Source organism: Lepus europaeus, chromosome 1 (assembly GCF_033115175.1).
Source record: "Lepus europaeus isolate LE1 chromosome 1, mLepTim1.pri, whole genome shotgun sequence".
Classification (NCBI taxonomy): Eukaryota; Metazoa; Chordata; class Mammalia; order Lagomorpha; family Leporidae; genus Lepus; species Lepus europaeus.
Window position 1 is genome coordinate 5872755 of NC_084827.1, and position 25419 is coordinate 5898173.

A 25419-nucleotide genomic window follows, 5' to 3' on the forward strand; every position below is an offset into this window, starting at 1 on the left:
AATTTAATGTCCTATTCTTTTTCTTCTTCTATTCTATTAAATATTTAACATATGTAAGATTTTTCCACCACATATATTTTTGTTATATTTTGGAAGGACATATTAAAAATTGCACATATTTATGGGGTAACATCTTTCTATACATGTATATACTGCATTATGTCCAATCAGGGTGAACATGTTTTCAAACATTTAACATTTTTAAGATGAATTATTCTTAATCTTTCTCCTATGCTTTTTAAGAAATACAGTCCATTACCACTGTCTACAGTCCCCTTACTGTGCAATAGAACACCAGAACTTAAACACCCATCTAACTATGCTCATTAATCAACCTTTCCCCGTCCTTCCCTACCCCCTAATCTCCTGTCTCCAGCAACCACCATTGCATTCTCTAATGGTTCAATAGCCTGTTGTCTTGAATATTACCACATATTTATCCATTCATCACTTGGTGGAACTTATGGGCTATTGTGAATAACGGTGCAATAAACATGAAATGCAGATGTCTCTTCAACAGATTGATTTCCTTTCCCTTGGGTATCTAGTCTACAGTGAGTGGGATTTCTGGATCAGATAGTAGCTCTTAATTTTTTGAGGAATCACAATACTGTTTTCAATAAAAGCTAGTTCACTCTCCAAATGGCCACTACAGCCAGGGCTGGGCTAGGCTGAACCCAGGAGCCAGGAATTCCATCCTGGTCGCCCACATGGATAGCAGGGGCCGAAATACCTGTTCAGTTGTCTGCTGCCTTCTCAGGTACATTAGCAGGAAGCTAGACTGGAAATAGACCAAAGAGGACTCAAACTGGGGAGGTTAGCATCACAACTAGCGGCTTAACCTGCTGTCTCACAATGCCAGCTACATTTCTTTTGTTATTTGATGAAAGCCAATATAAATGGAGTGGGGTGATGGAAAATTGTGTTTTTATTTGCATTTCTCTGATGATTGCTGAGGTTTAGTATCTTTTGATACACCTGTTGATCATTTGTATGTCTGCCTTTCAGAAATGTCTGTTTAGATCTACTGCCAAGTTTTAACTGGATTGTAATTTGCTATTGAATTATTTCAGTTCCTTACATGTTCTGGTCATTATCCTCTTGTCAGACGTATCAATTACAAATATTTTCTCCCACTTAATATGCCCTGTCTTCACTTTGTTGATTGTTTCCTTTGCTGTCCATGTGCTCTTAAGTTTGACTAAAACCTACTTGTCTACTTTTGATTTTGTTTGCTCTGCTTTTGAGGTCTGATCCAATAAATGCTTACCTACTCCATTGTCCTGAGTGTCTCCCCAGGTTTTTTTTCCTAATATTTCCAAGTTTATCTCTTCGAGTTGAGTACATGATTAGAGATAGGGCTATAGGTTCCTTCTTCTGTGTGTGGATACCCAGTTTTCCCAGCACTGTTTGTTGAAAAGGCTGTCTTTTTTCCAATGCATGTTTTTAAGCACCTTTGTCAAAGACAAGTTAGTTGCAGATGTCTAGGTTTAATTCTAGGGGCTCTATTCTGTTCCATTGGTCTATGCACTTGCTTTTATATGAATATCATGCTGTTTTAATTACAGCAAACTTGCTATATGTTTCCAAGTCAGGTAGTATAATGTCTCTTGCTTTGTTCTTTTGCTCAAAATTATTATGTCGATTCAGGGTCTTTTTGTGGTCCTAAACAAATTTTAGTAGTTTTTATTTCCTAGTTCTGTGACAAATAATATTGGTATGTTGATGGAGATTTCATTGAATGTATAAGTTGCTTTAGGTAGTATGAACATTTATTTTATTTATTTTTTTAACAGGCAGAGTAGACAGAGAGACAGAGAGAAAGGTCTTCCTTTTCCAATGGCCGCTGCAACAGGCATACCACGCTGATCTGGAGCCAGGTGCTTCTCCTGGTCTCCCATGCGGGTGCAGGGCCCAAGGGCCACAGTAAAGAGCTGGACTGGAAGAGGAGCAACCGGGACTAGAACCTGGGGTGCCAGCACCGCAGGTGGAGGATTAGCATATTGAGCTGCAGCGCCAGCCCAGTATGAACATTTTAACGATACTTGTTCTTCCAATCTATGAACATGGAATGTCTTTCCATTTATTAGTGTCCCCTTAAATTTTCTTCATCAATGATTTATAGTTTTCATTCTAACCATCTTTCACTTCTTAGGTTAAATTTATTTCTAAGTGTGTTATTTTTGTGGCTGTTATAAATGGGGATTACCTTCTTGATTTCTTTCATACTGGAGTGTAACAGTTCTACTGATATTTTTACATTGATTTGTGTCCTGTAACTTTATTGAATTCATTTATTCTAATAGTTCTTTGATGGGGTCCTTGGAGTTTTTACGTTTATAAGATCGTGTTATATACAGTGACATTTGCATTTTTCCTTTTTTTTAAATAAATATGTATGCCTTTCTCTTTTTAAAAATATTTATTTTATTTATTTGAAAGAGTTAGAGAGAAGTGAAGCCAGAGAGATCTTCCATCCCCTGGTTCACTCCCCAGATGGCTGCAACAGCCAAAGCTCAGCTGATCCAAAGTCAGGAGCCAGGACACATGGGTGCAGGGTCCCAGGCACTTGCGCCATCTTCCACTGCTTTCCCAGACCATAGCAGAGAGCTGGATCAGAAGTGGAGCTGCTGAACTCAAACTGGTGCCCACATGTGATGCTGGAGTTTTAACCCCTTGTACCACGATGCTAGCCCTTACCTTACTCTTTATTTCCTTCTCTTGCTTATTTCTCCGGCTAGTATGTCTAGCATTATGTTTAATAAAAGTGTTACAAGTGGGCATTGCTGTGGTAGTCTGGATCTTCAAGAGAAAGCCTTCAGCTTTTCCCTTTTCAGGATTAGGTTAGTTGTTGGCTTTTTATGTTTGGCCTTTACTATGCTGAGGTATGTTTCTTTTATATCTGATTTATTTTTTTAAATCAAATAGTGAAATTAGATTTTGTCAAAAGCATTGTGTGTACCTATTCAGATGATAAAACTTTTTATCCTTCAATACTTTTTGAAAGAAATTATTTAAAAATTTATTTATCTGAAGGACAGAGATCCTTCATCTGCTGGTTCGTTCTTTAGAAGGCTTCAATCACCAGGCATGGGTGAGGCCCAAAGCCAGGAGCATGGAACTCTATCCAGGTCTCCCAGGTGCGTTAGCAGGGAGGTGGATCAGAAATGGAGTAGCCAGGACTCAAAATGGTGCCCATAAGAGATGCTGGTGTCACAGGTGCACTGTTTTTTTCTGTATACCTTACTGATTTGCATACGTTGAACTTTCCTTGTGTCTCTGACATGAATCCTTCTTGAACTTGTTGAATAACCTTCAAAATGCTGGCAGAATCAATTTGCTAGTATTTGGGGGGAGGATTTTTGCATTGATGTTCATCAAGGATATTAACTTAGAGCATTCTTTTTTTGTTGTGTCCTTGTCTGGTTTTGGTAATGTTGACTCCATAAAATGAGCCTGGAAAAATTCCCTCCTCTCTCCTACTGGGAATAACTTAACCAAAATTGATTTAAGCCACTTAAAAATGTTTTATAGAATTGAGCATTAAATCCATCTGGTGCTGGGCTTTTCTTTGATGAAGATGTATTACTGAATCAATCTTGCTATTTATTATTGGTCTGTTTAGGTATCAACTTCTTCATACTCTAATCATGCCAAAGTGTGTATATATATATGAATTTATTCATTTCTTCTAGGTTATCAAACTTATTGCTATATAACTTTCCATAATAATCTCTAATAATTCTCTGTATTTCTGTAGTTCAGTTATAATATATCCCTTTCCATTTCTGATTTCATTTATTTGAATCTTTCTTTTTTCTTGGTCTAGCTAAGGGTTTGTCAGTTTTGTTTATCACTTCATAAAATTTTTGGTTCATTAATTTTTAGATAGTGTTTTTAGCTTCCATTTCATTTATTTCTTCTATGAGTTGTTACTTCTTTCTTTCTAGTAATTTTGGCCTATATTAGTTCATGTTTTTCTAGTTCTTTGTGGTGCAGCAATAAGTGAATTATTTGAAATCTGATTTTTCTATGCAAGCAACAACTGCCATAAATTTCCTCTTACAAGTAGTTATTGTTATGTTTGTTATTGATTTCTAGTTTCATGCACTATGGTCAGAAAAAGATACTGGATTAAATTTCTGTTTCATTGTGACTTACATTGTCTAGGAGAAGGTCCCATGTACTGCTGAAAAGAACATGTGTCTGCACATCTGTTAGGCCGAAATGACACAGAGTGAAACGTCGCTGGTTGATTTTCTGACTGGGTAATCTGTCCATAACTGAAAGTGCAGTGCTAAAGCCCACTCCTGTTGTCATATTGGAGTCTGTCTCTTTCTCTAAATCTATTGATAGTTCATGTATTTGGGGCTCTTATATTGGGTGAATATATATTTACATGTGCTATTTCCTCTCACTGTATTGAATCCTTTGTCATTACATAATATTGTTTCTTTATACTACTTTTATCTTAAAATCTATTTTATGTGATATAATTATGGTTAATTTGCTTTCTATGGGGTAACATTTACATGGGAAATCTAATCCATCTTTTCATTTTTAGTCCATGAATTTTTTCAGAGCTAAAGTAAGTTGCTATTTTGTATTTGAACTTATCCAAAAGACTGCGAAAGCAATTCACAAGCTCTTTTGGAAAGATGACAAATTGATCTTGATTGTAAAAAATAAAATGGTAGGAAATACAAATAGAGAACTCTAGACTTGTTCTCCATTCCTCCCCACATTTTGAACTTTTTTGTTCTATTTTACCATCTCTCCATAATGGCTATACATTAACATATTAGTGTAGTTATTCTTTTTAATTGCTTTTCAGTCTTCACTCTGAAAATGTGAATAGTATATTCTCCATGTTTACTATATTAGAGCATTCCAATTTGTATAGCTGTTTAAGTTTTTATTTAATGAGTAAATTTTTTCATAGATAAAACTTTAGGAATAGAGTGGTTCTTTCCCCCATACCCACCTTCCCACCCCAACTCCCATCTCATTCTTCATTATGGTTCATTTTTAGTTTGATTTTATATATGGAGGATCCACTCCATGTTAAGCATAGATTTGAACAGTTTGCACCCACGTACACACACAACATATAGAGTACAGTTTGGGAACAAAATTTACAGTTGATTCTCATCCTGCAATTCAGTAAGGATGGAGAACCTATATGGGGTGCAAGTGCACAGTGATTTCTGCTGTTCCTTTAACAATTAACACTCTTACGTATGACATCAGTGTCACCAGAGGCTTTTGCCATGGGCTGCCAAGGCTACGGAAGCCTTTTGTGACCATAGACTCCATCGGTATTTGGACACAGCCATAAGCAAAGGGGATGTTCTCTCCTCCCTTCAGAGAAGAGTACACCCTTCTTTGATGACCCTTTTCTTTCCACTGAGGTCTCACAGAGATTCACCATGTAGGATATTTTTGGCCACAGAGTCTTGGCTTTCCATGCCTGAAATGCTCTCACAGGCCTTTCAGCCAGAGCAGGAAGCCTCAATGGTTGATTCTGAGGTCAGGGTGTTATATACAGTGAATGTCATTCTAGGAGTCTGCTGTGTGGCCTGCTTCCCATATGGGACTTTCTTTCCTTTTTAATTCTATTATTATTACGAGGCACTTGATGTTATTTATATGATCATTTTTATACTTAAACCTATCTATATGTTAACAGTTAAGATGGCATTTATACCACTGATGCTTATGGGTTTGGAGTCCCATGACAATTCTTAGGCTATATCCTTAGAAGTAAGTCTGTAGGACTATTTGCAGAACTATACTGCTTTACAGTTATGCTACCTCTTCCATCTCTTATTTCCCTCTTATTTTTAACTTGGATCTTTTTCCAGTTGACTTAAAATACATATGATTAACTCTGTTACATAAAAAAGTTCAGCATATACTATGAAGAAGAGAAAAGAAAACAGAAAATACAAAATAAAAAGTAACAGTGATAAATTGTCCCTCAACAGGCAGGTCAAGGACTATTCTAAAGGTGTCAATTTCGCTTCTCTAGCTTTCATTTTAGGAGCGTTATTAATTCTTCCAAGTCAGGGGAGAACATTTGTCTCTTTGGGACTGGGTTATTTCACTAAGTATGAGGTTTTCCAGCTTGCCCTATTTTGTTGTGAATGACCAGATTTCATTCTTTTTTACTGCCATGTAGTATTCCATAGTGTACATATCCCACAATTTCTTTATCCAGTCTTCGGTTGATGGGCATTTAGGTTGCTTCCACATCTTAGCTATTGTGATTTGAGCTGCAATAAACATGGAGGTGCAGATAGCCCTTTTGTTCACTAATTCCATTTCCCTTGGGTAAATTCCCAGGAGTGGGATGGCTGGGTCATATGGTAGGTCTATATTCAGATTTTTTAGGTATCTCCATATTGTTTTCCGTAGTGGCTTCACCAGTTTACATTTCCACCAACAGTGGGTTAGGGTACCTTTTCCCCACATCCTCTCCAGCATTTGCTGTTCATTGATTTCTGTACGTGAGCCACTCTAACTGGAATGAGGTGAAACCCCATTGTGGTTTTGATTTGCATTTCCCTGATGGCTAGAGATCCTGAACATTTTTTCATGTGTCTGTTGGCCATTTGGATTTCTCTTTTGAAAAATGCCTGTTTTTCTAGATCCTTGAGATGCATAGAGAGTTCATTTATTTGGTGCTATAAACTTTCCTCTTAGCATTGCTTTTGCTGTATCCTACAAATTTTGTTGAGTTGTATTGTCATCTTCATTTGTCTCTAGGAATTTTTTTTATTTCTCTTTTGATTTCTTCTATGACCCACTGCTCATTCAGAATCAGGTTGTTCATTATCCATGTGTTTGCATATGATGCAGTGATTGAGTTGTTGATTCCCAGCTTCATTGCATTGTGGTCTGAGAAGATGCATGGTATGATTTCAAATTTTTTGAATTTGCTGAGACTCCCTTTATGGCCTATCCTAGAGAAAGTTCCATGCACTGGTGAGAAATATGTGTACTCTGTGGCTGGGGGGTAGGTCTATGTTGGCTATAGTGTCAGTTAGCTCTGTTGTTTCCTTGTTGGTTTTCTGTCTGGTTGATCTGTCCATTGCTGAAAGTAGGGTATTGAAGTCTCCTGTTACTATTGCATTTGAGTCCATATCTCTCTTTAAATATCTTAATTCTTTCAAATGGCCAGGTGCCCTGTAATTAGGTACATATACATTTATAATAGTCACATTTTCATGTTGAATTGATCCTTTAATCATTATATAGTGTCCTTGTCTCTTAATAGTTTGTGTTAAAATTTATTTTGTCTGGCCGGCGCCGAGGCTCACTAGGCTAATCCTCCGCCTTGCGGCGCCGTCACACCGGGTTCTAGTCCCGGTCAGGGCACCGATCCTGTCCCGGTTGCCCCTCTTCCAGGCCAGCTCTCTGCTGTGGCCAGGGAGTGCAGTGGAGGATGGCCCAAGTGCTTGGGCCCTGCATCCCATGGGAGACCAGGAGAAGCACCTGGCTCCTGCCATCGGATCAGCGCGGTGGCCATTGGAGGGTGAATCAACGGCAAAAAGGAAGACCTTTCTCTCTCTCTCCCACTGTCCACTCTGCCTGTCAAAAAAAAAAAAATTATTTTGTCTGATATTAGGATGGCCACATGGGCTCTTTTTTGGTTTCTGTTAGCATGGAATATCTTTTTCCATCCTTTCACTTTCAGTCCTCATGTGTCTTTATTGGTAAGGTGTGTTTCTTGAAGGCAGCAGATGGATTGGTTTTCTTTTTTTAAGTCATTCAGCTAGTCCGTGTCTTTTAACTGGGGAGTTGAGGCCCTTTTACATTCAGTGTGACTATTGTTAAATACTGTCTGATTATTAACTTTCTGAATTCTTTTTCTGGCATAATTTTAATTTCTTCTTCGGCCTCCATTATTGAAGATTTAGATTGCTCCATTGACAAATTCATAATTTTTCCTTATTCAGAATTTTTCCTTTGTTCTTTGGCATTTCTGATTGGCTTGATTTCCCGCTGCTATGTGTCTGTGCCCATATCAAATGGAAGCATGCATCTCCACCTTCTGGAGCTTTGTGAGGTGGCCCCTGCAGTTCGTGAGAGGGAGGTGCAAGCGGCAGCCTGCTGCCCACACTCGAAAATGTAAACAATGAATATGGCCTCTCCCCTCAGGCTGCAGCTACAGTCGGTGGGAAGGGGAAGACCGGGTGGGATCTGGCGTGTTCAGCCTCTCTGCTTGTGCCCCAGAATTTTTCCTTCTTCCCACTTAGAGCACTGAGTACTGTTCACTAAATTTCCCCACTCACCCATGTCTGCATCTATGTGGGCTCGCGAACTCTCACCTGGTTCGCTGAGGGAGCCACTGCTGTCTCCTCACTGGGTCTCCGTGCTGTTCGCTTTCTGCACTTTGGACATCTCTCTATTTTCCCCAGCGTGGACCTGGGAAATCTCTGGTGAACTCCTAAGCCACTCTGCGCAAACATTTCACGATTGCACTGCCTGCTTGCATCCCCTCTACTCCATTTTTCCAAGCATGACTTGGAGCATCTCGCTGCTATACCGCCATCTTGGGGTCTCCTGTTTAGCTGCTCTTAGAAAACTCACTTTTAATGTCTGATATTGAAGTATCTCTATATTTCAGTTGAAGAGGTTCCTTTAGCATTTCTTATAAAACAGATTAGGTGGTGATAAATTCTCAGTTTTTCTTTGGGAATATCTTTCTCTCTCCTTCCTATATGAAGGTAGCTTTTCTGGGTACAATGATCTTGGTTGAAAATGTTTTCCTTCAGTACCGTGAAGGACTTCTCCCACTCCCTGCTGGTCTGTAAGGTTTCTGCTAAGAAGACTGCAATGAAATGAACTGAGGTGACTTTATTATTAGTTTCTTTTCTCTAGTAGCTCTGGGAGTCCTCCATTTAACTTTACAGAGTTTGATTACAATGTTTCTTTGGGTAAACATGTTTGAGTTGATTCTGGTGACTTCTGACCTTCCTGTACCTGGATAATAGTCTTTTACTCAATGTTTGAGAAATTTTATGTTCTTATGGCTTTAAATATCCTTTTTACCCTTTTGGAATCTTCAGGTCCCTCTTAAATGCTGAAATTTGGACTTTTTTTTTTTTCATGTTTTCCCAAAGTTCCCACAGGATTTCTCTATTCCTCTTGATTGTTTCTTCTCCTCTGACTGTGGACTGTGAAGCTCACTGACTCCTTCTATTTGGTCTAATCATGTTTTTGTTTTTGCTTGGTATACTTTGCAGTTGAAGGACTTGTTTCCTTTAATACTTATCTCTGTCAAGTCTCTAAGTCTCTTTCTTAGAGTATTAAGTAATTTTAAATTCTTCTTCCATGCAGTTGACAATGTTGGATCCAAAGTGGTTGCTTCTGGTACTTTATGTTGTTTGTTAGGGGAGGTCATACGTACCTGAGAATTTTTTTTTTTTTTTTTGACAGGCAGAGTGGACAGTGAGTGAGAGAGAGACAGAGAGAAAGGTCTTCCTTTTCCATGGATCACCCCCCAAATGACCGCTACGGTTGGTGCGCTGCGCCGATCCGAAGCCAGGAGACAGGTGCTTCTCCTTGTCTCCCATGCGGGTGCAGGGCCCAAGCACGTGGGCCATCCTCCACTGCACTCCTGGGCCACAGCAGAGAGCTGGACTGGAAGAGGAGCAACCGGGACAGAATCTGGCGCCCCAACCAGGACTAGAACCCAGGGTGCTGGTGCCACAGGTGGAGGATTAGCCTAGTGAGCTGGCCAGATCATTCTTTTTTAAGATGTATATAAAAGGCTGAAAGACAGTTCACATTTGCTGGTTCATTCCCAACCTGCCTGCAAAACCTGGAGCTGGGACTCAACTCTAGGCCTTCCTTGTGAGTGGCAGGAACCCATATAAGCCGTCACTGTTGCCTCCCAGTGTTGGCATTAGCAGGAAGCTGGCTGGATATAGGCACAGGAGCCAGGAATTGAACTCAGGAATTCCAATGTGGGAGTCAGGCATTTTAACCACTAAGCCCAATGCCCCCTCCTTTCTTGAGACTTCCTGATGCTGGTTGGTCTGTGGCATCAGCTGCACATTGAAGGATTGTTTTTTCCCTCTTTGGAACCTGGCTTTCTATGTGGCTGTCATTCCAGAAATTCTAAGCAGTCTGCTTGTTTTCTCTGAGCATATGGACTTTGCCATCATTTCAGCACTAGGTGGTGCCATAAGTTGAAGACTGTGGGCAGTGATGCTCTGAGACCAGATTTGTCTCAGATCCATGGTTAGTCTGCCACTTAGACCAACGAGGAGGTGTATGGAAAGAGGAAGTCTGTTCCTACAAACCTCCCCTCAGGGCTGAAGAAGGCCCGAGTGGTCAGTCCTGTGACCACCAACAGCACGATGCTAGATCATACTCGGATCCCACAGCCTACCCAGACTAGCACATCACTGGGATAGAACCAAAGCCCACACTGCTGTTTGTTTGCTGTTGGAATGAACTCAAAGCCCAAGGCTGTACTGACTAGCCACATGTAATTCTGGCTATAATGTAAGTCTAACCAACTGAGGACAAGCCCAGAGATTCTAGCCCTGGGTACTGGCCTGGAAATGGAGAATTGTTAGGATGTGATCTTGGGTTTTTCCAGCCCAGCACTGACTCTCAAGACACAATCCCATGGGTCATGACTGTCTGTCTAAGGTTGGGGGCTGGGTGATAAGGCTGGCACTAAGTTGAGTCACACCTGGATCTCATGGTCACCGTGTCCTGTGCAATCTCAGAGCTACCCACCAGACCCAAGTGAGGCTAATAGTGGTACATGCCAAGGCAAGTCCGTCCTGCTGGGACAACTCTAGATGTTCCTACTGGGAGCACAGGCTTGGAAGTAGAGGCCTTTGGATTTTTATAAGGCAGTAAATTTCACAGCACAATCTTGTCTGGGATCCAAGACAATGTCTTAAGTTCCCTTTTTTTGCCCCCAGCAGCTGGCCTCTTGCATGTCTGTCTGCTGGAGGCTGTCCCTTATCCACTAGGCTAAACGGGGTCTAAATATTCTTTCAAAAGGTACAAGGTAGAGCTACTGGCCCCTATGGGGCACTTGTTTTTACTGTGGAGGGCCTAGTTCTGGATTTCAAGACTAAGGTCTGAACTTTGAAGCACTTTCCTTCTCCTAAGCAGTTGGTGAGGCATCTCTCTCCATGCTGTGCAGGTGTGGGCAGGGGGGTGACACAGGCTACTCTATACTTTTCTGGTTTCTTCAATGTCTTTTTTTTTTTTTATTATTATACTAAAGCCTGGGGCTGGGAGCTCTCACCTGGATGTAGAAGTTCCCACAAAGTAAGTTGGTGCATGAACAACTTTTCCCACTTGGTGTCTCTGTGAGGACAGGATCATCCAAGGTCTTATTAAGCTAGATCTTTCCAGTCTAAGGCATCATACTGAATTGCCAGTTTTACTTTAAGGATGAACTTTAATCTTCTTTAATGATTCTTTTAAAAATAAGTCATTAGAACTTATTAATTAGGCTGCAAATAATCTGTGACTAACCTACCATGGACACACTGTGGCTCTTGGGAATTGTTGCTGTAGGTCATGCTTGCCAATAGTCAGTGCCCTTCCCTACCCTCTGTATCATTTCCCATTAGTATCCTACTAGTGAGAAATCCAAGACTGGAAAATTCTGCATGTCCACAATTAGCCCTGTTGTGGCTCAACATTTATATGGGTCATTTTTAAGCCCAGTCTCCCCGATACACATTTTTACTTTTCCAAATCCTAAATTTAAGCCAGTACAATACACATTGTTACAGTGGTGTGCTTACTGGTGAAGGTTTATACCACTCATCATTTACACATTTCTTCACATAAACACATACCTAAAAATCTGTCATTTTGTTAGGTAGGAAGTCAGATAGGAGCTTATGTGTGTGTGACAAAGGCCTAAAGAAAAGACATCTATGTCCAGCATCTGCATCTCAAAGTCATCCCTATAATGTTTCAGGGGCAGCCCAGTATTTGCATCCTGCCCTGCCCCCTCCTACCCGATAACCTGCCAGGTGGGGGTCCCTGCCCCTTCTGCCTGACAATCTTCCACAATCTTCCAGATGCAGCCCAGTATCTGCATTTCAAATATGCTGCTCGGGATCCTGGGTTATGATGGCACCAGCTAGGCTTCCTCCTGTCTGATACCTTCAGGGGAAAACTCAGATAGGAGCTTCTTAATGTTTACATCCATAAAATCCTTTGTTTCAAGAGGAGATGTGTGAAGACAAAGACCCATCTCCTTAAACACCCCCGGCCTCAACTGGACTGTGCACTCAGTCCTCCGCCTCCCTGCTCAGTTGCCCGCCTGGTCTGCCCAGTTATAATCTCTCTACTCAACCATGTAACCTTGCTCTTTCCCCCCAAGTCCGAGTGACTGGACACACTCTCTCTCAGGTTCTGTCTGGAGAGGTGCCCATCCGTTCTTAGGGATGTTCCTTCCCTAATAAACTTTGCTACTTTACTTTCCACTACTCTGTCTCACGCCTGAATTCTTTCTTGCGCAAAGACAAGAACCCTGCCCTTCACCGGTAACAATTTCATTCTCTGTCTCTGATTTCAACTTTCTATAGCCTCCCTCTCAATCCTAAATTCCATCTTCTAGTGTCTGCTGAACTGTCACTACCCCATTTCACCTGCCTTCCATTTCTTGTCATTCTCTAGAGTTTCCTGGCTTTTTCTGACCATGCAACATGCTGCTTTAACTTGCATATATAGGCCTCCTTGATAATGATACCTCCCGTATCTATGCATCTCCTTGGATTGCTGGTAAACGTATTTTTAAGAGCATAATAAATCTTCTTGCATTGTGCTTTCAACATTCATTTATGTCCTTTTAAACTACTTTAAGAAATAGAGGGGCCAGCTCTGTGGCACAGTGGATAAAGCTGTTGCCTGCAGTGTCAGCATCTCATATGGGCATCAGTTTGAGTCCCCGCTGCTGCACTTCCTATCCAGCTCTCTGCTGTGGCCTGGGAAAGCAGTAGAAGATGGCCCAAGCCTTTGGGCATCTGTACCCACATGGGAGACCCAGAGGTGGTTCCTGTCTTCTGATTGTTGTGGCTCCAGCCCTTATGGCCAATTGGGGAGTGAACCAGCGGATGGACGATCTCTCTCTCTGTGTAACTCTTTCAAGTAAAATAAATAAAATCTTTTTTTTAAAAGAAATAGAAATCTGACTTGTTCAGTTCCTATTAAGTTATTACTTCTCTGCATTTTTGAGAGTGGCCAAAATATTAAAATGGAATTTTACTGAGGGAATATCTTTGTATCTGATTGAACTCATTAATACCTTTTTAAATGTAAACTTTTTCATTGGATTCCCTGTATAATCCCTTCTTTCTGCTATGTCCACTGTTCTATTTCTTTGGTATGAAATAGTAGGTCCTGCAAAACATACATACAATCTATAAATATGAAAAGATTCCCAAGGCTAAGTAACCACTTCCTTAATTATTTCTAGTTGATAATGCTAGAGAAATGAGTAAGGTCTAAATGTGAGAGATGGAGGAACTTCCAAAAGAGACCTATAATTAACCAATGTCAATTAAGCATTAAGACTTTTACTAAGTAGAATGGGTAACATAAACTCAGGAAGTATACAACCCAGTTAAGTGAACAAAATAAACACGAAAAGGACTGGAATAGATAATGGAAAATCTGAACTAGGATTTTGCTGTTTTCTTTCCTTTTGCAAATCAAATATAAGTTTCTTGAATGAAGATACAATAATGAGAGAGCCAATTTCATATGTCTTTGTTTTTATAATGATATATGTCCTTAAATAAGAGTTTTGTGCTATTTTCACCATCTAACAGGGAATCTAAATGAAGTGCTTTATACATTTCTTATGCTAGGAGCAGTAAAGAATGAGCCATAAAAAAGCATCTGAAGGAGCAGAGATTCATTTAAAACTCTAAATCCCCAATAACGCAAGGATTTGTACCTATTCCCCATTGCCACTTGCTAGATAGGACCCTCTCAATGCACATACACGCCCCTACTCACTCATGCTCAAAAACCCTCTTGTGTAACATTCACATTCTCACTCTAGATTGCAACTTCTGGAAGGGTTCACAGGTACTTCTACCCTTAAAATCCAATATATTCTTCATTATTCTAATTGATTTAAAAGGTTTATGAACATACACTCTTCCTTCAACATCTTTTACCATAGTACAATTGAATCTGTGTCTCATTACATGATTATGTGGAAAAAATGCACTTGCTAATTTTGATAAGGGTTCTTAATTGCAATATATAGGCAAAGAGCTATTCCAGACAACTAGAAGACCACCCAAGAGGCAAATCCTTCCAGTGAATGTATTCTAGTAAAGGGAATAGAAGATATACACAACGAATGACACTACCTCTGGGTTCATATGCTGAAGATACACAAGGCACACTTTAAGAATTGGAAAGCAAGAGAAATTGCTATTAGTTAGGAAGCCTTCAGGAAAGATGTGACTGAGTATTTGAGTAAGATTTTAGCAAGATGGGGGGCCGGGGGAAGAGTCATGTGCTATGGGGGAGTCATAAGTCAATGTCCACAGCGTTTCATTTAGATTCCCTATTTAGCTGTGAAAATGGTATACCATCTTCCATCTGCTGGTTTACTCCTCAAATGGTTACAAGAACCAGAGCTTGGTGAGGCTGAAGTCAGGAAGGAACCTGGAACGCCGTCTGTGTTTCAAACACTTGGGCCAAATTCTATTTCTTTCCCAGGCACATGAGCGGGGAGCTATCAGAGAAGAGCAGCTGGGATTTGAATCAGCGTCCATTGGGATGCTTGTGGTGACTTAACCCAGTGTGCCATAGTACAGTAAATAATACTTATTTACTTGTAAGGCAGAGTTAAAAGGGGTGGGGGTTGTTAGGAGAGCAAAAAAAAACATCTTCCATCCACTGATCCACTCCCTAAATGAACGCAATGGTTCAGGCTGAAGCCAGGAACCCTGCTCAGGTCTCCCATGTTGGGGCAGGGACCTAAGCACCAGGGCCATCTTCTGCTGCATTTACAGGAGCTGGACAGAAAGAGGAGCTGTCAGGGCTCAAACCGGGCACTCTGGCCCTGACATGGGGATGCCGGCCTAGCAGGCAGCTGCTGAACTTGCTGTGCCATTCACCAGACCCTCACGTGCTTTTCTTAGGCTCACAGGATAAGAAAACAAAATAGTACGCTTCTACTGAGCATGAAGAAGAAAGAATGCTGGAGAAGGAAAGACTTTTGAGATTCTTTAGTTCAAAGTCACTCATTTTAAAGAAAGAAGACTGAAAGGTAGGCCTGGATGAAAACTGTGCTCATGTTTAGGTCATAATTGCAGTAGCAGGAAACAGGCTGAAAAGGCTTCCAGGGCCATCTCTATCCTACAGGCACAACCCAGACTTCTCCCCCAGGAATACTGTGTCCACCTGTAGGGATGTGCCTTATTTAATTTACATGGCAATTAGTGTGTTAAATGGAAGACAGTAGGAAATAAAGAATAAATCAGCCTTTGGTGGGATGCAAATCAATCAAAACAACACGGGTTTAAGTTTGTTTTTCTTAATTATATGTTGGATTTAAATTACCCACACCTTGTTTCTGTCCCCTAGCGCATTAACATAAATAACTTTTTAAATGGGTAAAAAAAAAAATTATAACAACTGCTTCTGGTGTTAATGTTTTTCTAAGCACCTTCTGAAGAAACACACACGTGCTCAGAAGAAAAACTGGTTTAAATATAGATAGTTAGTGGGATCATTAAATGCAATTAACTATGGCCCTTAAAGCAGATGAGTGGAAAAGGCTAAGGTTTAAGATAGCTCAGAAGTAAAATTTGGCTGGCAAGTTGATAAGACAGCCACCTGGGGTGGGGGTGGGGTCCTAAACGCTACCAATTCTTGACTACAGCCAGAGCTTCAGTTGCTCCCAGTGTAAATGAAGAGTAATGATTTCTGAATCATGTTAGCCTGGTTGTGAACTTACAAAAAGTGAGAACGTATAGCAAGCATTATATGGGGATGACATAGGATGTCTTCCTCCATGGTCTCACAGCCCTGTCCTGCAGTGAACAGCATCACATAATGTCTGCAAAGGTACATGCAGCACCACGCCGACTTTCATCATGGCTTCTGACCCGAAGCCCTTTTATTACTTTTCATGCCCACCACACAGGAAATTAAGGAGTGTTTCCTAAGAAAATCAAGCTCCAGATATTTATGATCTGGAATCATCCACTTCTTTGTGGCTTCAACGGTCACAGTTTTCAAACAGAAAGAAATGTTAGACATCATTTGCCAAGGCTCTCTTTATAGAGGAATACGTTTGACTTCCCAGTATCATACAATTCATTAGTGTTAGAACTTGACTTCGATCGTCCTATTTCCTTCATATTATAAGTGAAGCAAATAGCAGCATATTTTTCCTGCTGTATTTCAAGAAAATTCCAAGTACAAATTATATACAGAGAAGATATGTTATACAATAATCTCTAGAGATTTACTTTTGTCAAGGGGTTTAAAGCATTGATTGTTCTCTTTTCAGCTGTTTTACAATCTTCTCAGGAGCAAAGGATCTTTTCCTTCACTTGCTAAATTCTACTTCTTTCTCCGAGAGAGGAAAGAAAATACTATAATTCTCTGATGTACCCCATTTAGCCTGAAAATTTACCTGTTCTCAAATGTGTACTTTGATTTTCTCTTAATGTATCACTATATACGTCTATTGCAGCAGCTTACATCACCCCAATACTTTATTTGGGGCACGCAGATACATACATGCCAGTTGATGCAGATGCTGCTATTGTGGCCTGCACAACTGGAAACTTCATTTCCTAAGGTTGATCTCCTTAACTGAAACCTAGCATTCACCAGAAATTCAGCATTTTCACAATTTGACCTTCAAACAATCTAGAGGACAAAAGTTTAAGCATGCATGTGGTATAAAACTTCTGCAACTATGCCATTGTAGCTCTATTATCAGTATTCTTTCTTTTTCACCCTTGAATCTTTGGGCACCTGTTTGAACCATTTATTACCCTTCATGAATGCCTAATCTCCCCCTCCCCAGCTATCAGAATGTTTATCACAAGTACCATGGGAACCATGATAAATGGTATCTGGTTTATCACTCGAGAAATCAGCTGTCACTAAGTTAACTTAAATGACACACTGCATTGCTGGCGCCGTGGCTTAACAGGCTAATCCTCCGCCTTGTGGAGCCGGCACACCGGGTTCTAGTCCCGGTTGGGGCGCCGGATTCTGTCCCGGTTGCCTCTCTTCCAGGCCAGCTCTCTGCTATGGCCCGGGAAGGCAGTGGAGGATGGCCCAAGTGCTTGGGCCCTGCCCCCGTATGGGAGACCAGGAGAAGCACCTGGCTCCTGGCTTCGGATCAGTGAGATGCGCCGGCCGCAGCGGCCATTGGAGGGTGAACCAACGGCAAAAAGGAAGACCTTTCTCTCTGTCTCTCTCTCTCACTATCTGCTCTGCCTGTAAAAAAAAAAAAAAAAAAAAAAAAAAAAAAAAAAAAAAAAAAAAAAAAAAAAACCCTGACACACTGCAGGTCTAGAGCATGGGTACTAGCTTAGGGATTGCAGATTCACAGAATAGGAAAGAGTATCATGGTTACATCATGATTTTACCTGCTAAGCATTTACTTTCTATCTCCTTTGCTACCCTGGCCAATTTCAGGAAAAAGACCAGTTTCATTTAGAAAAAAAGACTTTGAGATAGGTTACTTCATCCTATCCAAAGTTGTTAAAAATAGATATGAAAAGTGCTCAGTGATAAATCCATTTTATGTGCATGGGGACCATGTTAGAAAATATGAGGGCTTTCAAAAGGCTCATGGAACATACTAAAAACTGTGCACTGATTTTAAAAATTCTTTGCACCAAATAAACTTATCTTTCAATTCCACTGTCCCTAAGAACTTTTTAAAGTACCTCTGTATGAACTTGGGTAATTCATTTAGTAATTTGTGTCTCAGTTTTCTTGTCTACAGAATGGAGATAATAAATAATTTATGTTAAATCAGAATAACAGTGAGTATAAAAAAATGCAGTTAGAGGATACATAAAACAGCTATTCAAAATGCAGAGTGTTATTATTTGGACTTAGTAGGAAATTATAGCCAGTGTGTTCCCTTAGTAAAAGTTTATTCACTTGCACCCCTTGATTCTTTTTCTGCAATTCATGTAATCACCAAGTTATTGCTTTTTTGTCTCAATATATTAAGTGGATGGTTGAATGCACAGAACTCACATCTGAATCAGCACAAAAATGAAACCTGGAGGAGGAAAATAGAAAGGGACTCTTGAGCTTCCACTGAAGTCATTCTCATCAGTCAACCTGCCCACATAAATACCAGGAAATCAACTCATTTAAACAACCTGGGAGGCTAACCTGAGTTATTATAGTGTTCCTGAATGCTGGTCCAAGAAAAATTGTTCTGCAAATTCCCATTTGTCATATTCTCTACAAATGCACGTTAATTGTTTTCATATTTAAATGCCCAGAATCAACCATAACAAATGTGTGTTGTCAGGTTGTTGGGAGTTTTCTCAAAACAAAGCAGGATGACTATGACATATAGTAAATTATTGTTGGTTCCTTGTGCTCTCAGCAGAATCACAAAAGGGCAAGGACTTAGGAGAAGAAAAATCATCTATGTCTGGTTCAAGACCTACGAAGCAGAAAATAGAAATGGAACTGAATTAATGAAATACAGTTAATTCTAGTTTGTAGTAATGCTGTGTGTTCTTTTTTACATGCCTAAACCTGCAACAATTACTTACAAACAGTATATTTGAAAAATCCTCTGTGTCTTATCAATGAGCCTCCTGCAAGTTTGGGAATGGGCATCTTCATGCTTTCTGTTATATATTAGTGTTAGCCGTCGCAAAACACACCGAACACTGGAGTAAGGGAAAGGGTTATTGGGGAACACCCAACAGACCAGAGTGGAGAGAGAGGAGAGAGAAGAACCGAGCCAAGAGAGCATGTGTGCAGGAACAGGCCCTTTTTAAACTTTGCCTGAGGGTAGGCAGGGAAGCAGGAGCAGCGAATCCCATTAGGATGGGGGTGGAGCCTGGCTCAGGTAGCTGGGCCATACAGCCACCTGGCTAAAACTGCCCCAGTTTCCTAACACTTTCACCCTCCAGCCCTTGTCCTCCAACTGGTATTTGCCCCTCCTTCTCCTGTTCTAGTTTTACCATAAGAATAGCAAGGGAGTGGTAATCTCATCCTTCTGAGCTACCAGCTAATTGAGAAATAAATTATGTATCCCACACTTCTAATGGCTCTTTTGTTTTATAAGGAACAAGCCAGACAGGAAGATCAGGTCCTTTGACCTCCACTCCAGTGGACTTCTTGTATTTGGTGCATTGGCTGCTGGCCCACAGTCACCTTTGGGAACTGTCTGGCAGCTGCCTGAACTTTTCAGAGGTAGTTCCACATGGCTGACTGTTGACTAGGGCCTAAGGTGTTCTTAGGATAAAAAAGCAACTGTAACTAGGCACTGAGTTTGAAGAAATTTCTCTTTGAATCTAGGAAGATCACTACCTTTAAAAATATTACTTTGTAACTTGCTGAACTTATTTCACAATTTAACAGGTTTCCAATGCTATAATGTATATTAAAAATAGTTCAACACTTCCAATTCAGTCCCATCAAGGTGGCATGTACCAATGCCATCTTACTAGTCCAAGTGATTTCAGTTCATAATTGATCATAATGATAGGTCTAAGAGTCAAAGGGATCACACAAACAAGACTAGTGTCTGCGAATACTAACTGAGAATAAAAAAGCGAGAGAATGATCCAACATGGGAAGTGGGATACACAACAGACTCATAGAATGGCAGATGTCCTAAACAGCACTCTGGCCTCAGAACCAGCCCTTAAGGCATTCCGATCTGGCTGAAGATCCCATGAGAGTATTTTAGGCATGGAAAGCCAAGACACTCTGGAAAAAAAAAAAAAGACCTAAATGAAAGATCTCTGCGAGTGAGATCCCAGTGGAAAGAACAGGCCCTCAAGGAAGGAGGTACCCTTCTTTGAAGGGAGGAGAGAACTTCCACTTTGACTATGACCTTGTCTAGATAAGATCGAAGTCAGCGAACTCAAAAGGCTTCCATAGCCTTTGCAACTCATGACTAGAGCCTAGGGAGATTTCTGACGCCATAAGCAAGAGTGTCAATTTCAATTTGTTAAGTCAACAACAGGAGTCACTGTGCACTTACTCCTCATGTAGGATCTCTGTACTTAACGTGTTGTTCAATGTGAATTAATGCTATAACTACTACTGAGAGTATTTTACACTTTATGTTTCTGTGTGGATGCAAACTGTTGAAATCTTTATATACAGAAGATCAATTTAATATATATTAAGAGAATTGAAAATCAATCTTGATGCGAATGGAATGGGAGAGGGAGCGGGAGATGGAGGGAAGTTATGGGGGGGAAGCCATTGTAATCCATAAGCTGTACTTTGGAAATTTATATTTATTAAATAAAAAAAAAAGTTCAACACTGCTTAAAAGTAACTAAGGCTAAAATCTTATTTAAAACTCTTAATTTGGAGATTTTTAACAGTTTATTTTAAAATGTAAGTCAAGGAAATTGGCAGATGGAAAACATCACAGGTATAGAAATGTGGGCTTGGTAAGAAAGGTTAAGAAGGAAAGAGTGCTCTTGGTAAGGAAGGAATTTTTTTTTTTTTTTAATAAAGAAAGGACATGGTTTGTAAGAATTACTTTATCCTGACGGCTAGTGTGATGGAAATGATAGAATGTTTCAAGCAAATTGAAGAGGCTGTGTGGAAGTCACAGAAGGTTATGAAAGACAGAAATTTTGGATACAAAAGCTATTAATCTATTTCTCTTTGACATAGAATCTGATCATCTGTTAAAGCAATGAGTTAAAGTAATCTATTATGTTATCTTAATGTCTCTGTTAGGTTCTAATTGTTTAAAAACAGCTGAATTTTCAGGAACATATGCTTATTCTAAAACATTTGAATAATCACCTTGTAACAATGATCAAATCTGGTCTATATTATGATGTTAAGGGATTTTATTTCAACCAGATAGTTTAAGCCTTCTTGGCATCCTTGACAGGCATTCAAAAAAAAAATTCCAAAGAATTTGGACTTTGAAATTTCCAGTAAATTTGTATTTTGATTTTTCCAGTTTGGGCCCAAATGGAAATATCAAAGGATATATGTCTCTCATCTTGTAGAGACACCAACTAATCTGGTTATTTGGATTATCTTAGAAGTACTGTCAAAATGTAAAGTGGTGCTAAATTTTAAGTTTTGATAATATGTTACTGATATACATGTCTGAAAGTTAAAAATTCTAATGATCTTGTGTTACTAGACATGATGGTTATCTTAATGAGAAAGCCCCAGAGGTCTAAAGGGTTAAATGTTCTGTAAAATATTACAGGTGCTTTTGAAGATACTGTGTGTGTGTGTGTGAAGTAAGAAAGTGCCTCTTGTTGGTTAATGAATTGATAATTTTAAACGTGGCAACTTAAAGTCTTTTGTCCTCCACAGTTCTATATAGGTTCCAATGGACTTTTCCAGCCACTTCTTTTGTATTCAGTACTTTGGGATGACTCTGTACATAGATGAAACCAATAATGTACTACAGGTTCCAACTGAGAAGAGAAAGTATGGTTGACTGAGGTTACGAAAAGCAGAAAGCAATTCAAATAGGTAATTTACAAAAAGGGGTTAAAGATTTTAAAAAGGTATTACTGCAACTTCTTTATTGTTCTATCATGTATGTTATATGTGTATATATATTGAATGTCTACATGGAAAAATTTATTAAGAATTTTGTTTTAATTGGCTTATAGATAATAGATTGCCCATCAATTTAAAAAGCTAAAATTAATCAGACACATTTTGATTCATGTGACCTGAATCTCTGTATCAGGTGTTTTAAATCGGTTGGTAGAAAGAAACTAAAAATGTTTTATATGCTTGTGCTTGAATTTGTTGGTTAAACAAGCTACCCCTCGTTAGATATTTAAGAGAGGTTTCCAAATACATGTATTCTTAACATTCACTGGAAGGTCCAATGCCTTCTATAAATTTTTTCTTAAGTTGTAATCAAACTCACCACAGTGAAACATAAAGAAAAGATCCTAAAATGTGCAAGAGAGAAACGTCAGATTACTCTTAGAGGATCTCCAATTAGACTCACAGCAGACTTCTCATCAGAAACCCTACAAGCTCGAAGGGAATGGCGAGACATAGCCCAGGTACTAAGAGAGAAAAACTGCCAGCCCAGAATATTATATCCTGCAAAGCTCTCATTTGTGAATGAAGGTGAAATAAAGACTTTTCATAGCAAACAGAAATTGAAAGAATTTGTTGCCACTCATCCTGCCCTGCAAAAGATGCTTAAAGATGTGTTACACACAGAAACACAGAAACATGGTCACCAATATGAAAGAAGGTAAAGGAAGGAAACCTCACAGCAAAAGATCACAGAAAGCTCAGTTTATCTTTGACATAGAATTAAACTCTGATGCTCTGTTAAATCAATGTGTTAAAGTAATCTATTATGTTCTCTTGATGTCTGTTAAATTCTAATTGTTCAAAAACAGCTGAATTTTTATTAAGAGCTATGGGTTATTTAAATATGTGCTTTTTTCAAAAATTTGAATAATCACCTTGTAACAATGATCAAATGTGGTCTATGTTATGTCATGATTTTAAGGAATCTTATTTCAACCAGATATTTTGGATTTTGAGCCTTCTTGGCATTCTTGACAAGCATTCAAAAAATCAAAGTTTCAAACAATCTGGTCTCTAAAATTTCCAGTAAATCCTGGACTTTGGTTTTTCCAGTTTGGGCCCAACTGAAAAAATCGAAGGACCTATGTCTCTCATCTTATAGAGACACCAACTAATCAGGCTGTTTGGATTATATTAGAAGGACTGTCAAGATGTGATGTGGTACCAGACTTTAAGTTTCTATAATGGAAAATGCTATTAATACAAATGTTTGAGAATTAAAAAGTCTAATGATCTTGTGTTACTAGACATGATAGTTATCTTAATGAGAAAGCCCCAGAGGCCTAAAGGGTTAAATACTTGTAAAATCCTACAGGTGCTTTCAAAAATACTGTGAAGTAAGCAAGTGCCTCTTGTTGGTTGATGAGTTTATAATTTTAAACATGGCGACTTAAAGTCTTTTGTCATCCACAGTTATATATGATTTGCTGCTCATAAAACTAAAGCATTGTTGGTTCTGTGTTTAGCGGTCCTCCTATAGGTTCCTATGGACTTTTTCCAGCCACTTTTATTGTATTCAGTACATTGGGATGGCTCTGTAAACAGATGAAGCCAATAATGTATTAACAGTACCAACTGAGAGAAAGTATGGTTAACTGAGGTTACTAAAAACAAAAAGCAATTCAAATCAATTGGCAATCTACAAAAAGAGTTAAAGATTTTAAAAGCTATTATTAAAATTGCTATATTGGTCTATTATGCTATATTATATGTGTGTACATATTGTATGTCCACATGGGGAAATTTTATTAAGAGTTTTATTTTAAATGCCTTATAGATAAGATTGTCCATAAATTTAAGCTGCTAAAATCAATCAAAGATACATTTTAATTTGTGGGACCTGAATCTGTGTATCATATGTTTTAGAATTGTTGGTAGAAAGAAACTAAAAACATTTTAGATGGTTGTGCTTAAGTTTACTGGCTAAACAAACTACACCATGTTAGATATTTAAGAGGTGTTTTCAAATACATGATTCTTAAAATTTATAGAAGGCATTGGACCTTCTGGTAAATGTTTTATTAAGCTGTTATCTAATGGTTGAAACGGTTTGCTAAGTATTCATGTGATATTGCTATTGTCAGCAAGCGATCTAGGACTTGCTCCCTCATTTCTCTATTCTAAGCCCAACTTGTTCTTTCATTTCTCTATTCTCTTCAAGGTAGGAAACTAATTCTATTATGAAGGAATCTGTAGGACGCACAATTTAATCTTTAGACCCTATAAAAGAGATGGCTAACATTTTTCTGCAATAGCATAGCCAAAATAAGAACTTAAATAATAATCTCATAGCTAGATTCACTTCGCCATCAGCGAAGTATACAGTAAGTAGAAAAAACCTCCCTTTCAGACCAAAGGGAAAGAAAGTTTTCAAGTGAGAATATAATTTTCCTCATGGGCATTGTCTACCTTAGAAAAACTACTACAGAACATGCCTGTGACTATAGACTTGTAGTTCAAGCCACCGAAGATTAGAGATGGGATACGGGCACTCCCTTGACTTGCATCCTCTGGTCTGCTTTAACACAAACCAGGAGGAAAAGAAAGCTAGGCATCAGAAGCAATGGGTGGCAGGCCTATTAATGGCTGATCTGTACAGTGATCTGCCCTCAAGCAGACCCAACAGGCCAGTCCACTGCAGTGGCTTTCAATGTGGTAAGCCTGGGCTTCAGCAGAAGTCAGCTTGTGAAGAGCCATGGCAGCTCTGCCAAGAGTTGGATCACTGGAAATGGACCTGCCCTGGAGTCGAAGGATGCCCAGGTCAGAGCCACAGATCTTATTGGCTCTAAGCTGAAAAGCCCTTCACTCAGCCCAACTTCCAAAGTGACCACTGCAGCTATGGGTATGGTCAAGTAGGGTCAGCAACATTGCAGGCAGAACTGTAAATTTCTTGTTAGAGATGCCCCCTGCCTTTACCTGGCCAGCTCTCCTCCCAGGCCAGCCAAGTAATGAAAGTCAACAGAGTGCCTTCCCCTAGGAGGTTCACACCTCCCTTAGGATATACCCCATGTGAAGAGATAAATAGGTCTGGGCCTCTGAATTTACAAGGCCTAAAGCCCACCAGATTATTATCAAGCCCCTTCTATCAGGTTCTATTTGCCTCTCAATCAGAAAAATTACTTGTAGCTTAGACAGCACCTTTCTTAGCTCCTCTAATAATGACTCTGTCCTTTGTTCTAGGCCCTGTCTAGTGCACTTGGGCCTCATTCCTTTGTAATCATAACCTCTACTCTACCACCAATGGCTCTACTCCCAACCTGTGTGTACTGATGGTCCTCTTCCCCACATAATGCTGTATAATTGTTCAAACCTGGTAAATGCCACTCTTAGGATCATTGGTTACTATCCTCACTCTGTCTTTTATGACCTTGTCTAAATATGATCAGAGTCGGCAAACTTGGAAGGCTTCCATAGCCTTGGCAACTCATGACGACAGCCTAGGATGGTTACTGGCGCCATAAACTAGAGTGTCAATTTGTTGGGTCAACAACAGGAGCCACTGTGCACTTGCTCCTCATGTGGGATCTCTGTCCTTAATGTGCTGTACATTTTGATTTAATGCTATAACTAGTACTCAAACAGTATGTTTCACTTTGTGTTTCTATGTGGGTGCAAACTGTT

At 39.5% G+C, this 25419-nt stretch overlaps 1 protein-coding gene and 1 long non-coding RNA gene across 3 annotated transcripts in view; one reads left to right on the forward strand and one right to left on the reverse strand.

The window, feature by feature from the left end:
* LOC133759424 (uncharacterized) overlaps positions 1–25419 on the forward strand; it is a 177375-nt gene that overhangs the window by 149637 nt on the left and 2319 nt on the right. The window contains exon 3 of the long non-coding RNA XR_009865894.1: positions 21547–21708. This is a non-coding gene — a long non-coding RNA (uncharacterized LOC133759424). The remainder of the gene's footprint in view (positions 1–21546; positions 21709–25419) is intronic.
* Positions 1–25419, reverse strand: part of TPK1 (thiamin pyrophosphokinase 1) — a 492046-nt gene that overhangs the window by 92601 nt on the left and 374026 nt on the right. The gene's annotated exons all lie outside the window — the stretch shown is intronic.